Below are 14,276 nucleotides of genomic sequence, written 5' to 3'. Positions count from 1 at the left end.
AACCCTTGACCAAACTGAAATGCTCTCTTACAAGACCTTGGGTTCACTCACAAAAGCTCTCAACAATGAACTTGAACAACTGACCAAGAACCTTCTGTCAAGTGAAACCCACATGGATATATATACCCATATCAGACAACATGCACGAAGGATGAGGCATTCTGGTCGAAGGATCATCTATCGACCAGAATGTCCATCGAAAGATATCGAAGGATCCATATGTACCTCGAAGGATGATATATCCTTCGAGGTCCATAAGTTTCCCTCGAAAGATGTCTTTCGAGGTCATCGAAGGATACATAACATCCTTCGATGACATCCTTCGAACCATAACTATCTTTCACACTAAGTGTTGACTGTTTGGCCAAGTCAAACCAGGAGGATGGTTGACTTGGTCAAACATACATTCCAACACATATACAATACACCAAAAGACGTAAACACGACAAACAAAAGACATCGTTTTATACATAACAAAATACAGACAAAGTACAGACACAAGTGCACCAACAAACTCCCCCTTGGCTGTAGCTTTGTCTCGGTCTTCATGTCTTAAGTCTCGAACGTCCATTCCACTGTCAGATGATGTGATGACCACGCACTTCCTGCGTTGACCAGCAGATTGAAGCAGTATCAGGCCATCCTTTGAAACTTCATAGCTTGATCTCGATCCTGAACTAAGTAGTTTATCTCATGATCCTTCAAAACAATAATATCCGATCTAGACATATTAGTAATCCACATCGGATCTATTATCCTGAAGTTCTCCTGATTATCTCTAAAAAGGATCACGGCTTCACAAGTATCCGCGTCATAGACCCAGCAGCGGAAGTTTCCAAGAAAGTCGGTCTTCATCTTTAGTAACGGTATCTTCTTCATCACCTTGGGAGGATCATATACCAAACGATAACGAGCGGTGTTTGTTTCTGGATCAAGTGTAAACCTGATCTGCTCGTATCTAGGAAACTGTGGTTTGTACAGAGGATCCTTCCAACCCAATCTCCTTTCCAACCTGATTTTCTTAGCGAATAGATCCACCATCGTTTCTTTATCTCGATTGATTACATCTAGTTGGGCCAACACTTCAACATCATAATATGGAAGTGTGAGAATACTGAGGAGAGTTCTGAAATACTGAAGACCCGTTTCTCTTTTCACGACCATGCAGTGAAGATCTTTGACAAACATCCAACTAATAATGCGACCACGAGCCCGATTCTTCTCCAGCCGCATATAGTTAACCTGTTCCAACGGAGCGAGCGGAGGAGGATTCCTAGCAAGGAAATCCGCTCGCCATTCATTCACTGTTTTCTCACGGCTTTCCTGAGCTGATGGCGAATCAGAAGAAAGATTGGCAAACTCTGCAGTCTTTTCAGCAAAAAAATCATCATCCAGAGCATTCACCTCCGCATTGTCCTCCCCAACATACACAGGACGTTCAGTATCAGAACTGATGAAGATTTCTTCAATTGATGAGAAATCAGTTTGATCCTGTACCAGCGGAGTAGCATCAATCATACACACAGCAACTTCTTCCAAATCAGTCAAGATCAATATCTGTTCATCAGACATCTCAGAAATAAACTCTCCCTCTTCCAGCAGTTCACCCGTCACAGGATGATATTTCTGAGCACTTGAAGATTCAGGGAAATCTGTAAATGTTTCTGGTTCCAGGCTGATCTGTTCAGGGCCTGCAGACATTTCCAGTGTTTCAGTCTGCTCAGTTGGGCCTGTAGAAGCTGTAGGAGGAGCAGACGGAGTATCTTGAGGAGTACCAGATCCACCTGCAGCACCGGATGCAGTTGCACCGGAACCTGAGGCAGTTGTTTGATCTGGATTAGCAGCATCATCATCTTGATCATCCTCACGCCTTGAGGGAACTATCCCTAAGGTTTTGCACCTTTCACTCCATAATGTACCAACCATCGAATGAACCCTATTGAAGTTTGTATACATTGGTTTGAAGGCTTCCATCAGTCTATCATCACGACTACTTACCTTCTCCCTCAACGCTTTCGCCTGAATCTCCAAATTAGTACTATGTCTTTTCATAATCTCAACCTCCCTATCTCTTGCCTTATTCGCCTCTTTTAACCTTTGAATTTCCTCGGCCTGTTCCTTGATCTTGGTATTCTGAGCTTCAACAATTGAACACAGATGATTGTGTGCTATTACATCCTGTTTACGCTGGACACGATATTCTTCAATTGTTCTTGTGTGTCTACCAACTATATCACCCAGTTCACTGATTTGTTCAATCAGGAATTGTATCTTGTCAGCTTCAGAAAATCCAGATAAGGTTTCTGCCAGCGTTGGCCTTGAAGGCTCAGGTCTTGAAGAACCAGACTGACCAGCCTGACCCGAGGAACCTGTAGGACCAGTAATAGTGAGAGGAGGTCGAGTATGTGTACCTGTGGTGGGAGTTTCAGGTGGCTGTTGATCAACAGTCACCTGTCGTGTCCCAGAAGACCTCTGAGGGGAAGATACAAGATCCATCGTCTCAGATGCAGTTAGCTGATCGCCAATAGGAGGAAACTGCTGCTCAGGAGCAGATGAAGGCTGGACAGAGACAGGAACAGAGGTGTCATCAGCAGTTTTCTTCGATGAACGAACACCCTGTCGTTTTGGCTTCCTCTTCTTAAGAAAACCCGGAGAAGTAAGCGTGTAATCTTCATCCTGGTCAGAGTCTCCAGTATCACCTGTCTTCTTTATTTTCTTAAACCGGAGATTCCCACGACTATCAAAAACTCTCTTCAACCCTGGAGGAGTAGGATTATCATCCTCAGGCGAAGAACCACCATCATCATCATCAGAACCTCCTTTCTCTTCAGAAGATGAACTGCTTTCATCAACTAGCTTCCTCGCCTCATCTATCTTGCCTTTACCCTTGTCAGTCGCAACAGTACTAGACTGACCAGCAACATCACCAGCACCACCAGCACTACCACCCGTTTCAACTGCTACAGCACCACCATCACCACCAGTAACAACACGAACATCAGGATCTACAGACATATCCTGAACCTCTTCAGCAGCCACATTTATATCAACCTTAGTACGTGCTGCAGCACCAGAACTGCCAGCAGACCTTCTTGTTGCTTTGATTCCATGTTTAGCTGTGAGCTGAACATCAGCCATAGCGATTAACTCTGGCTCTTCATTATCAGAAACACTCCCTTCACGACGCCATCTGTGGTTCTGTGGTGCCTCATAGCCAGGAGCATTAAGATGACCAATCAGTTTCCTAACTGGGTCCGATTCCTTGTAATTTGACATAGACTTGAAGATTAGCAGTGTGCGTTCGTTCATCGGATTCACAGATAGCACATCTGCTTCAGCCTTAGCAAGATCAGGAATCTGATCATCTATCATCATTTGCAGAAACCTGGGATATAACCAGAACTTGGTGGAAGTTCGCTGTGTTGCAGACGGAAGTGGCCTTCGGGCGTTTTCCTTCAGATTGTCGAAGATGTACCGCGATATGTTGAACGGCTTGTTCAGAATCAACGCCGTAAACAATCCAATCAGATCGATCGGTGACAGATCATACCCAGAACGCTTGTTGCTTAAGCAATGAATGAGAATATGTAAAAGGAACTTATATCGAAGCGGCATGTACTTCTTGTTGATTTGATTGGCAAGAACGTTCTGGCTGTACTTAATTCTCAACAGTAACCCCCGCTGACACTGTAGATCTATAGAAGTAGGGTCTTCAGGTTGATCTCCAAGCTGTAGACGTTCTCTGATAGTGTTTTCTGTGATAACTACAGGTTTTTCAGCAACTGATGCTCTGATCACTTCTTTATTATCCACGGTTTCAACCACAGCTGAACTCCAAAACGCCTTGATGTGTGACTGATAGGCAATATGCTGAGTTGTGATAGCATAATTGATGCGCGCCCTGTGAAGATATTCCATGATGCCAGTAAACTCCGGACTGATACTGCCTTCCGGTTGTAAATATGCAGCCATATTATGTCTAGATTCAGACATAGCTTCAAGCTCCGATTTCACCTTCTTTGTTGGTTTGGCCCGTTCCTTTTTCGCTGCTTTTGGTGCCATTTCTGCACATCACATTGACACGTAATAAGGAAAAGTCAAATAGTCAACAAAGAATTCCACACTTAGAAAATTTTCAATTTCTTGAAAAATCCTAAGTGTTGAACTCTTCGAAGGATCCACATTATCCATCGAAGGATTGAACATGGCACGAAGGATGGTAACCAGTTCGAAAGATGTTGATCAAGCTCGAAAGATGTCACTTATCTTGAAGGATGTCAACCTTATCGAAGGATCATCTTTCGAATAAACAAGAATTTTGAAAGATATCTTGATCATTCGAAGGCTGATCAATCGAAGGATGATCTTTCGAGATATCTACCATCTTTCGAGATTCACCTCGAAGGATGCTGTTTAGCACATCTATCGAGGTGATGAGTCATCATCTTCCGTTCCGGCAACTGTTCATCGGCGTATTTTTCCGGTAGGTTTTAGGTGTTTTTCCGGTGATGTCTCAAATGGTTTTTCAGGTGCGTTTTATGACAAACAAAAACAACATCAACCCATTTAAACTATTACCATTATCAATTTGACCCAAACCGGTCATGAACACCCACACATGCTATTGATCCAAACCATGAACCCTAACCATTTCAAACATTACCCTGTTTATCCAACCCAAAACCCTAGACCCATGATTCAAAAACAAACATTCCGAATACAAACAAATATATAAAAGAACATCAAATGATCATCTAAACTAATATTGATTCATTAACAACATATTTCAGTTTCACATTCATCATCTCACGAATCTAGAAACACATGATCATATAAAATGTTCATGGTGATATATGTTTTAATGTTTGTTAAATGATTAAAACATGATCATCCTACCAAGTTTTGTTATTGAATCCTGATACTTTTGACTGATTTTGAAAATTTGGGTAGAGGTTCGAGAGGAATGAGAGGGTTTTGAGAGATGTTTTTGAAACTGTTATGACAAATGAAGAAGATGACACTTTATATACCCTGAACTCGAAAGTCCAACCGCCTCGAAGGACCCAAAACCATTCGAAAGATATAAAGGTTGTTTCGAAAGATGACCATTGGTTCGAAGGATCCATATATGGCTCGAAGGATCCAGATATTTTAAGGATCTGGATCGAAAGATACCAGATATTTTGGAATCCTTCGAAAGGTATCTTTCGATCTAAACCATCTTTCAAAAGATCTGGTCAACTCGAAAGATCAATTGGTCAAATCCTTCGTTGACCAAAACATATTTCGACTGAAACAGTTGACTTTCATTGACTTTCTTGACCATCTTGACCATTTGATCTTTCGAGGGCCACTGCTTCCTCGAAGGATCAGATTTCCCACCAACACTTTGGATTTTTGGGAATTTCCAATTTACACCCTTCAAATTTTTGGAGATTTTTCAGAAATGACCATTTTGAAAAGTTGTCCGTTATGAAGTTCTGCAAGGTTAATTTTATGAAGTATCTCGGCTTGTCAGGTATCGGATCGAGCACCAACATCAGTTTCAAGAATAATGTTAAATTGAAAATCTTTTTGGATTTTGAGGTTTGATAAAATAAAAGGCAACAATTTTAAAATCCTTTGAATGTTATCAAACGACATCACCGCTAATGTCGTGCTGATATGCACCAAACGACAAAAACTGTTTAAAATAAAGCAGTAAATGAATATGTACAAACACAACAATATTTTTGCGAGTTTCTGGCGAAGAGAATCATATCAGCTGGCGGTCTTCTGTCAAAGCACATTTCCTTTTAATTCTTTTACAGAAATGGATAAGTATTCTACCACAATTACCGATATTGTTATCCACTTAAACTCAACAATCAAGTGTAATCATAATACAATGAGATACGTTTAAGGTATGAATTATACTTACCAACCGGTGTTCATCCACTTCACGACACATTCCCGTATCAAGGTATGCACGAGATTCATCATACTGGGGAGTATACCATTTATCATCCGTTTTCAACGTATATATTTACAATGTGACAAAGTCACTTATTTGAGTTTGAAAACAAGCCCTATGTGATAGAATCACTTATTGATGAGGAACTTGAGTTTCAATGCATGAGGGCACAGGAGCAAGTCCGTGAACAGGTCAGTACTTCCGTACAGCAGAGAGACGAACTTGACTCCCGGATAAATGTGATATTTTATCACTTATTTTGATGGACATGTGATTGTTTATCACTTATTGAGGTCGAATGCAGTATGAATTATGTACACGTATGTATGGTATCATGGAAGAACTTAGACTTCGTCTTTTATAGAAACAACCATGATACCCGGATGATAAAAAGCATAAACCCCGAATATCTCAGAACCTCGATAATCTATCAAACGAAATTTCGGTACCAATACCATATGCCAATGAATGGTTCCCACCCGGTTTTCAGTCTGTTATGTTTATATCTCCTGCATACTTTAAAATGATTGTGAGTCTACCGGTACATCATTAGTAAAGCTACATATCATTTTCTGTTTCAATGATTTTTAGAAACATGTTTCAACCGACCTCTGATGTAATATCACTTTCCCTTATGTTACCAAGAAACTTATTTTTGATTTTCTATTGTTTTTGTATTTTTCTGAATTTTACTCCCCCTTAAATGCAGAAAGTAAATAAATTAAAGACATATTTTTGTATTTTTGTGGTTTTTCAATGTTTTTGTATTTTTCTTGAAACTTTCTCCCCCTAAAATTCAAAAATAAAATAAAATGAAATATTTTTGGATTTTTGATTTTTTAGAAAAATATTTACAAAAACGATTTCCTGATGTCGGTTACTCTTGCTTCACCTTAATGCCGTTTACCAAAAGTAAATAATCAAATCTTGATTTATCGAATGCTTTGGTAAAAAGGTCGGCACGTTGGTGGTCAGTATGAATATGAACCACATCGATAAGTCTCTTTTCAAAACAATCACGTATGAAGTGATATTTGATATCGATGTGCTTCGTTTTGGAGTGCTGTACAGGATTTCTAGTGATCTGTAAGGCAGCCTCATTATCAACATAAATAGGAGTAGTTAGGAATTCAAAACCGTAGTCCCGCATCTGTTGTTGGATCCATAGAACCTGGGAGCAGCAACTAGACGCAGCAATGTATTCCGCTTCACATGTAGACGTAGCCACACATGTCTGCTTCTTGCATTGCCAAGTGACTAGGCGATTGCCTAAGAACTGACATCCTGCAGTAGTTGACTTTCCATCTTTCTTGCAGCCACCGAAATCAGAATCACTGAACGCTTTGAGATCGAAGTTATTATCCTTAGGGTACCATAACCCGGTGTCAGGGTAACCCTTCAGATAACGAAAAATCCTCTTGACAGCAGCATAGTGAGAGACCTTCGGATTCGCTTGATACCTAGCGAGAAGACAAGTTGGATACATAATGTCGGGTCTTGATGCGGTGAGATACATTAAGGATCCAATCATAGCACGATAAAGCGAAGAATCCACAACTTCTCCTTCTTCATCCGGAGTAATCCCGTGATTCTGCGGAAGAGGAGTAGAAATAGGCTTCGAATCGGACATCTGGAACCGGCTCAAGATGTCCCCGACGTACTTGGTTTGATGAATGAAAATTCCAGATTCGGATTGATTGACTTGCAAACCCAAGAAGAACGTCATTTCACCCATCGCACTCATCTCGAATCTATCTTGCATCACCCTTTCAAATTCTTTGCATAACTTATCATCGGTAGAACCAAAGATAATGTCATCGACATACACCTGTACCAACAGAAGATCTTCACCTTTTTCTTTGATGAAGAGGGTACAGTCGATCAAACCTCGTCGAAAACCATTGCTGAGCAGATAGGTAGACAACGTTTCATACCAAGCCCGAGGTGCTTGATGAAGACCATATAACGCCTTGTTAAGAAGTAAAACCCTGTCAGGATGTAATGGATCTTCAAACCCCGGTGGTTGCTCGACATATACTTCCTCTTCGACTACTCCGTGTAGAAAAGCACTTTTAACATCCATCTGGTACACCTTGAATTTCTTGAATGATGCATAGGCTAGAAAGATTCTAATAGCCTCCAGACGAGCAACAGGTGCATACACTTCATTGTAGTCAATACCTTCAATTTGACTAAAGCCTTGGACAACTAACCTTGCTTTGTTTCGGACAACAATCCCACGGTCGTCCTTTTTGCACTTGAACACCCAGCGAGTTCCGATCTTTTTGTAGTTGTCGGGCCTATCAACCAATTTCCATACGCCCAACTTCTCAAACTGCTGAAGTTCTTCTTGCATTGCTTCCACCCAGGAATCATCTTTCAATGCCTCCTTCCAAGATCTAGGTTCTTCTTGGCTAACATAGCAGGCAAAGGACCAATCATTCTGTTGTCCCGATTCTCTTATTTCAGCATACAAGCCAGCATTTTCATTGTTTCTGATCTGATTTCTCGTCCTTACACCACTGAGAACATCACCAATAATATTCTGCTGAGGATGAATATTATGAATTCGGGTTTCAGGAACTAGAGGAACTTCAACATTGGTCCTCAAGTTAGTGATATTTAAATTCCCGATATCATTCTGAAGCTGGTGAGTTGTAGAAGATGATGCATTTTCTTCTTGAACAATTGGGGCAGACACTGGATCCGTTGCTTCTGAAGTACCTTGAACCGGACCTCGTGTTTCACCATCATTTGCATCAACAAACTCCTCATCTTTCGACGACACATTGTAGTCGACAGCATCATTAAACACCTCATTTGAAACGAGATTGTTGACAGAAGAAGTTGCTTGTGAGTCAACAAGGATTGGGCGAACCAGCTGAGAGCCAGTCGCATTCTCGCTTTCAGACAACATTTGAGCTATTGCATTATCATCGTCAAATGTCGGCAGATTAAAAGAGTCGAAAAGACCATCATAGTCGAACATCCATGGTTCTCCAGAAGGCTTCGGAGGATTAGAATATCTTTAGACTCTTACTTCACCCCACTCTTCAATCCTTTTGGTAGTTAAGTTCCATACTCGCAGATTAGGAGTAGCATACCCAAGGAAGTAACCTTCGATAGCTTTGGCACCAAATTTCCCATCAGGATCAATCATGGTACATGGTGCACCAAAAGGTTCTAGATATTCCAAGTCTGAAGTCTTCTTGTGTAGGAGTTCGAAGCACGTTTTTCCATGTCTTTTCACTGTGAGAACCCTGTTCAACGTGTAGTAAGCCGAAGCAACAGCTTCAGTCCAGAATCGAACTGGAAGCTGAGACTCGACCAACATGGTTCTTGCAGTCTCTATTAAGGTTCTGTTCTTTCTTTCAGCGACTCCATTTTGTTGTGGCGTGTACCGAGAACTGTACTCATGAAGGATTCCTTTTGTAGCACAAAATTCATCCATAACTCTGTTTTTGAACTCGGTACCGTTGTCGCTTCGAATTCGCCTCACCTTTAGATTATACAGATTTTCCAACAAGGTGATCAAATTCTTCAAAATCTCTGGAGTCTCACTCTTGTGGACCATGAAGTCAACCCATGAAAATCTTGAGTAGTCATCAGTAACTACCAAGCAGAAAACTTCTCCGTGCACACTCTTGTGTTTGACTGGGCCGAAAAGGTCCATATGCAAACGCTCGAGTGGCATGTTGACAGTGTTAACCTTCTTCAATGGATGAGATTTCTTGGTCTGCTTTCCCTTTTGACACGGCACACAGACATCTTGAAGTTGAAAGTTTTTCACATTGACACCTCTCACCAAATTGTTTTTGACTAGATGATTCATTTTTCTGAGGTGAATATGACCCATTCGTCTGTGCCAAGAGATCGTCTCCTTTTCAGTGGCTTTTGAAATGAAGCAAGTAACTTGTTTGGACTGAGTTATTGCTTGACTCATATCAAGGACATACAAATCATTCACCCTTGGAGCTGATAAGAGAATCCATTCTGGGGGGATCTTGAAACCCGGCTTCAGCACATAACAACCGGCATCATCAAAATGCACGGTGAACTTCTTGTCGCAGATTTGAGAAACACTCAGGAGATTGTGATCCAATTGTTGCACATAATTGATCTTGTCGAAGCTCACAATTCCATTAGAGATCATTCCCTCGCCAGTGATATACCCTCCTTTGTCGCCCGCAAACGCAACATATCCTCCTCTGATACTTCGCACATCGAACAGAAGACGATAGTCGCCAGTCATGTGCCTGGAAGCCCCACTATCAACAATCCAAAGACTATTAATAGTTCCTCCTAGAGCCGCCTGCACATGCAATTAACACATCAGTTTGAGAGGGGGACCCAAGCCTTTGTTGACATGGGTCGTCCTTGATCATCAAGGAAGGTGATCTCAATCACTTGATGATTAGGAAATAAAACCTCTGGTGCTCCCCCTGACTTAATTACCTGTTTTTGTTTCCAAGCTTGTTGTCCCTTACCAGTATTTGAACTAAACGTTTTTGTATTTACTGGTTTTACAATTGTAGGTTTAGCTTGTACAGGTTTTTCATCCTTGACCTCTGATTTTAAGGCCTTCTCAATTACCTTCTTGTTCTTTTGTTTTACCTTCTTTTCCCTTTCTTTCAAGACACGTAGGTCTTGTTTCGGGGAAACCGATTGTTTTTGGTAATTGGTTTCTTGGGGGGCACTTGTTTTTCCCTTCAGTTTTTGCAAGTATGGGCAGTATCTTACAATGTGCCCAACTGTTCCACATTCAAAACACATTCTCCACTCTACAAACCTCGGAGACACGTGTTGATGATTAGCCGAAGAACCAGAAACTGAACTTTGTGATTTAGATGTGCTAGGACCTAAGTCACATCCATTGGTGTGTTGGGTATAATTGTTCTCATCATTTCTCTTTAAAATTCTAACTTGTTTTATAAAATCAATGTTAGATTTATTTTGAAATGTTTCCAGTTTGTCCGTACCCTTTGACTCAACAAAGTTCATTTTCTGTTCTCTTTTCTTGACAGGAGCTCTTTTGTTTTGCACCCTTTGAACTCTAGGTTGCTCAACCTTAGATTGTGGAATTTTGGGTTGTGCAGCCTTAGGTTGAGTAGCCTTGGACTGTTCAACTTTAGGTTGTTGAACCTTTGGTTGTTCAGTCTTAGACTGCTGAACCTTTGGTGCTTGAGCATTCTTGTTTTGAGCTCTCTTTTCCTGTACCTGCCCCTTACCCTTTCCAGAATTCACTTGTTGTTTTCGCTCAACTGGCAGTTTTTGGTTTCCGTATTGTTTTCTAATTAGCTCACACGGAATTGGTTCACATTGAGTGACCGTCACTTTGTTACCTTTGTTTCCCAAAAACTTATCAGTTCGTCCTTCAAAAATTTTCTCAATTAAATCTTGATTTACATTTTTGATTGGAAAATCTCTGTCAGAATAGATTTTGCTGTCTCCCTTGAGCGTATACAACAAGTTATTCTTTTCAATGCTAGGTACACTGGGCTTCATTGCCTTTGGTGTTTCAGCCTTACTCGGTTTCACTGGTGGATCACACAAAATGTGATTCTCAATTGGAATGTCTGGTGTAACCGAGTTAGGCTGTGATTTCTCATTTTCTTCAGATTCATCGTCCGAAGAATCAGCATCCTCAATAATCGGAGGACTCTGTTCCTTAACAGACGATGAATTTTTCACATTTTCAGATACAGATTGCCCCGAGGATGATGTACCTGTTGTGAACCCGAGGCCTACTGCAAAGTCATCGAGACTAAGTGGCACATTAGGTTCAAAACGGGGCATATCCTCGACATCAGGCAACTTGGAGTAATTGTGATTCATTGGAGGAGGACATGATTTGAATCCTACACCAATATATTTTTCATCCTTCTTCTTCTTTTGAACATCAATAATGTGGTCCAAAACATAGCGGGAATTGGAATAACTTTCCAACTTCTGCTTGATTGTCTCACATTCACACTTAGCTGTGGCTAACTCAACCATTTGCTGTTCAATTGTGTCAATTAAATTATTATTAGCATGTTGTTTTCTCAAAACAGCCTTTTGAAGTTCAGAAACATCATGTTTTAATGACGCAATTGTAGCTTTAAACTCTTTTTCATTTCTTGTTAAAAACAAGTTAGCCTCAGTTGCTTTTGAAAGATCCACAATCAATTCTTGATTGTGTTTGTGTGTGATTTCAAAAAGACTTTCCTTTTCTGCATATTCTAGACATTTAGCACATTCAACATTAGCAGAAATAGAGTCAGGTTTAGAATCACATACCTGAGAGGTTTGTCCTTCAACATGAGCCATAAAGGCTGTATGAAAAGAAAAAGATCCATCTTCAGAGAAAAATTGAGAAAGCTTCTCAGAAGTTCCAGCAGCTTTCTGGCAAAGAATAGATCTTCTCTTGCATAAGGCTTCAGCATCAGCCAATAGCTCATCAACCTCCAGATCTAAACCCTCACTTGATAAATCACCAGCATCAAGTGATTCCCCATTCAAACTTCCACTGTAACCCGAGCTATCTTCATCTTCAGAAGATTCACCAGCAGACACGGGTTCTTCAACCTTTTCAACATTTTCAACCACCTTAGCATAACATGCTGTTCCACCATTTCCTCCTTCACCAAGCTGAAGATTCCAGTTGCAAATCTCATCAGCTTGAACAACTAATCCTCTGTGGGGATTAGAGCTTGCAGATCCAGAAGTATTTCCTCCCACGGGAACTATTTGTCTGTCAGAATTGTTCTGTTGTTGCTGAGGCTGTCTCTGATTCCTGAAAGGATTCTGATTGCCTTGCTTGGGTGGCTTCTGACATTCCCGCTTGAAATGACCCTTTTCACCACAGTTGAAGCAGGTGACAGCATTTTTATCAAAACCATACTTGGTGTTGTTGTTGCTTTCCAAGTTGGTTCTCCCCGTTCTTTCCATAAAGTCTTTAGCTCTACGAATAGCACTAGCAAGAGCCCACTTTATATCCATTATCTCAAACTCTTCTTTATCAACCTGCTGATAATCTTCGTTGGTTAGGTTGATATTTCCAATCTGTCCTGCTACCAACCCACAGTAAGCGCTAACCAAGGTATTCAACATCTCCATATGCTCCTTGGCTATCTCAACACTGACTTTAGAAAAATTGGAAGTATCTAATCTGACAGTGTTAGGATTGGAAGTAGCTTGAAAGCTTGAAGAACTTCCATAAAACCCTTGCTGTTGTGGTTGTTGCTGTTGAGCTCTGTTTGGATCCAGGAAAGGCGGTGGAGTGAACTGTTGAGCTGTCTGTTGCATATACTGCTGTTGTTGTTGAGAAGAAGAAGAATCTGGTCTTGAGAACATAGTATATGCTGAGGGATCAAATTGATTTGCTGGAGAAGGTCCGGTGTTGGAGATGAATGCAGTTTGAAGCTTAGCATGCTGTGAGACTGGCTTTTCTCCAGTAATACCACCTGCAATCCCAAAATACATTTCTGGATTCTGAGGAGTGATTGTTCTTTTCGCCTTGAGCTTTTCTTCAACATCTTTGTTTTCTAACTTCTGAATTAGCTCATAAACGGTGATTGTATCCAAAACACCGTTTTCCTTGAGAATCTCAAGATAACTGCTCCACTTTGCTGGTAAGCTATCAGCAAATCTCTTCACCATTTCTTGTGGAGTAGCAGTAACTCGGAAGGCAAACATTTCACTCAGCAGATGATGGAATCTTGTAGACAATTCTACTAACCCTTCATTTTCCATGCAGGTAAAACCTTCAAACTCTTTCTTTAGCAGCTCCTGCTTGATCTTCCTTGACTGAGCATTTCCTTCACATCTCAACGTAAGCATATCCCACAAGCTTTTAGTTGTTGTACAGTACACAAACTGGTGGTATATATCTCTGTGAAGAGCCTGCGTAAGAATCATAAATGCTTTCTTCTCCAATTCAAACTTCTTCTTATCTTCCTCGTTCAAGGTGCTGTAAGTCTGAGGGTTAGATCCTGCAACTTCCAAATCATTCTCAAATGGAGTGAAGAAGCACATCCATAAGTCTTGACCTTGCCCTTGAACATACGTTCTCAGCCTTTCTTTCCACCAACCCCAATCATTTATGTGATTAAGCTTTGGCGGCTTTGTACTTGTACCCGTTTCATTATCATTTTGCATCATCGCTTGAATACTGCTGCTTTGATTTGTAACTAAGGCCCACTGATTTGCAGATATCATGGCAGCTGAAGGTGGGGCAATAGCCTGCATCCATGCAGTTTTGTTGAAGTCTGTTGCAGATTGTGAAGCAGATGATTGCGTATCAGATGATTGCGGAGCCAAAGATGTTGTAGTCCACGCGGAT

Source organism: Helianthus annuus, chromosome 17, assembly GCF_002127325.2.
Source record: "Helianthus annuus cultivar XRQ/B chromosome 17, HanXRQr2.0-SUNRISE, whole genome shotgun sequence".
In the NCBI taxonomy this organism is placed as follows: Eukaryota; Viridiplantae; Streptophyta; class Magnoliopsida; order Asterales; family Asteraceae; genus Helianthus; species Helianthus annuus.
Note: the sequence above shows the minus strand (reverse complement) of the source record.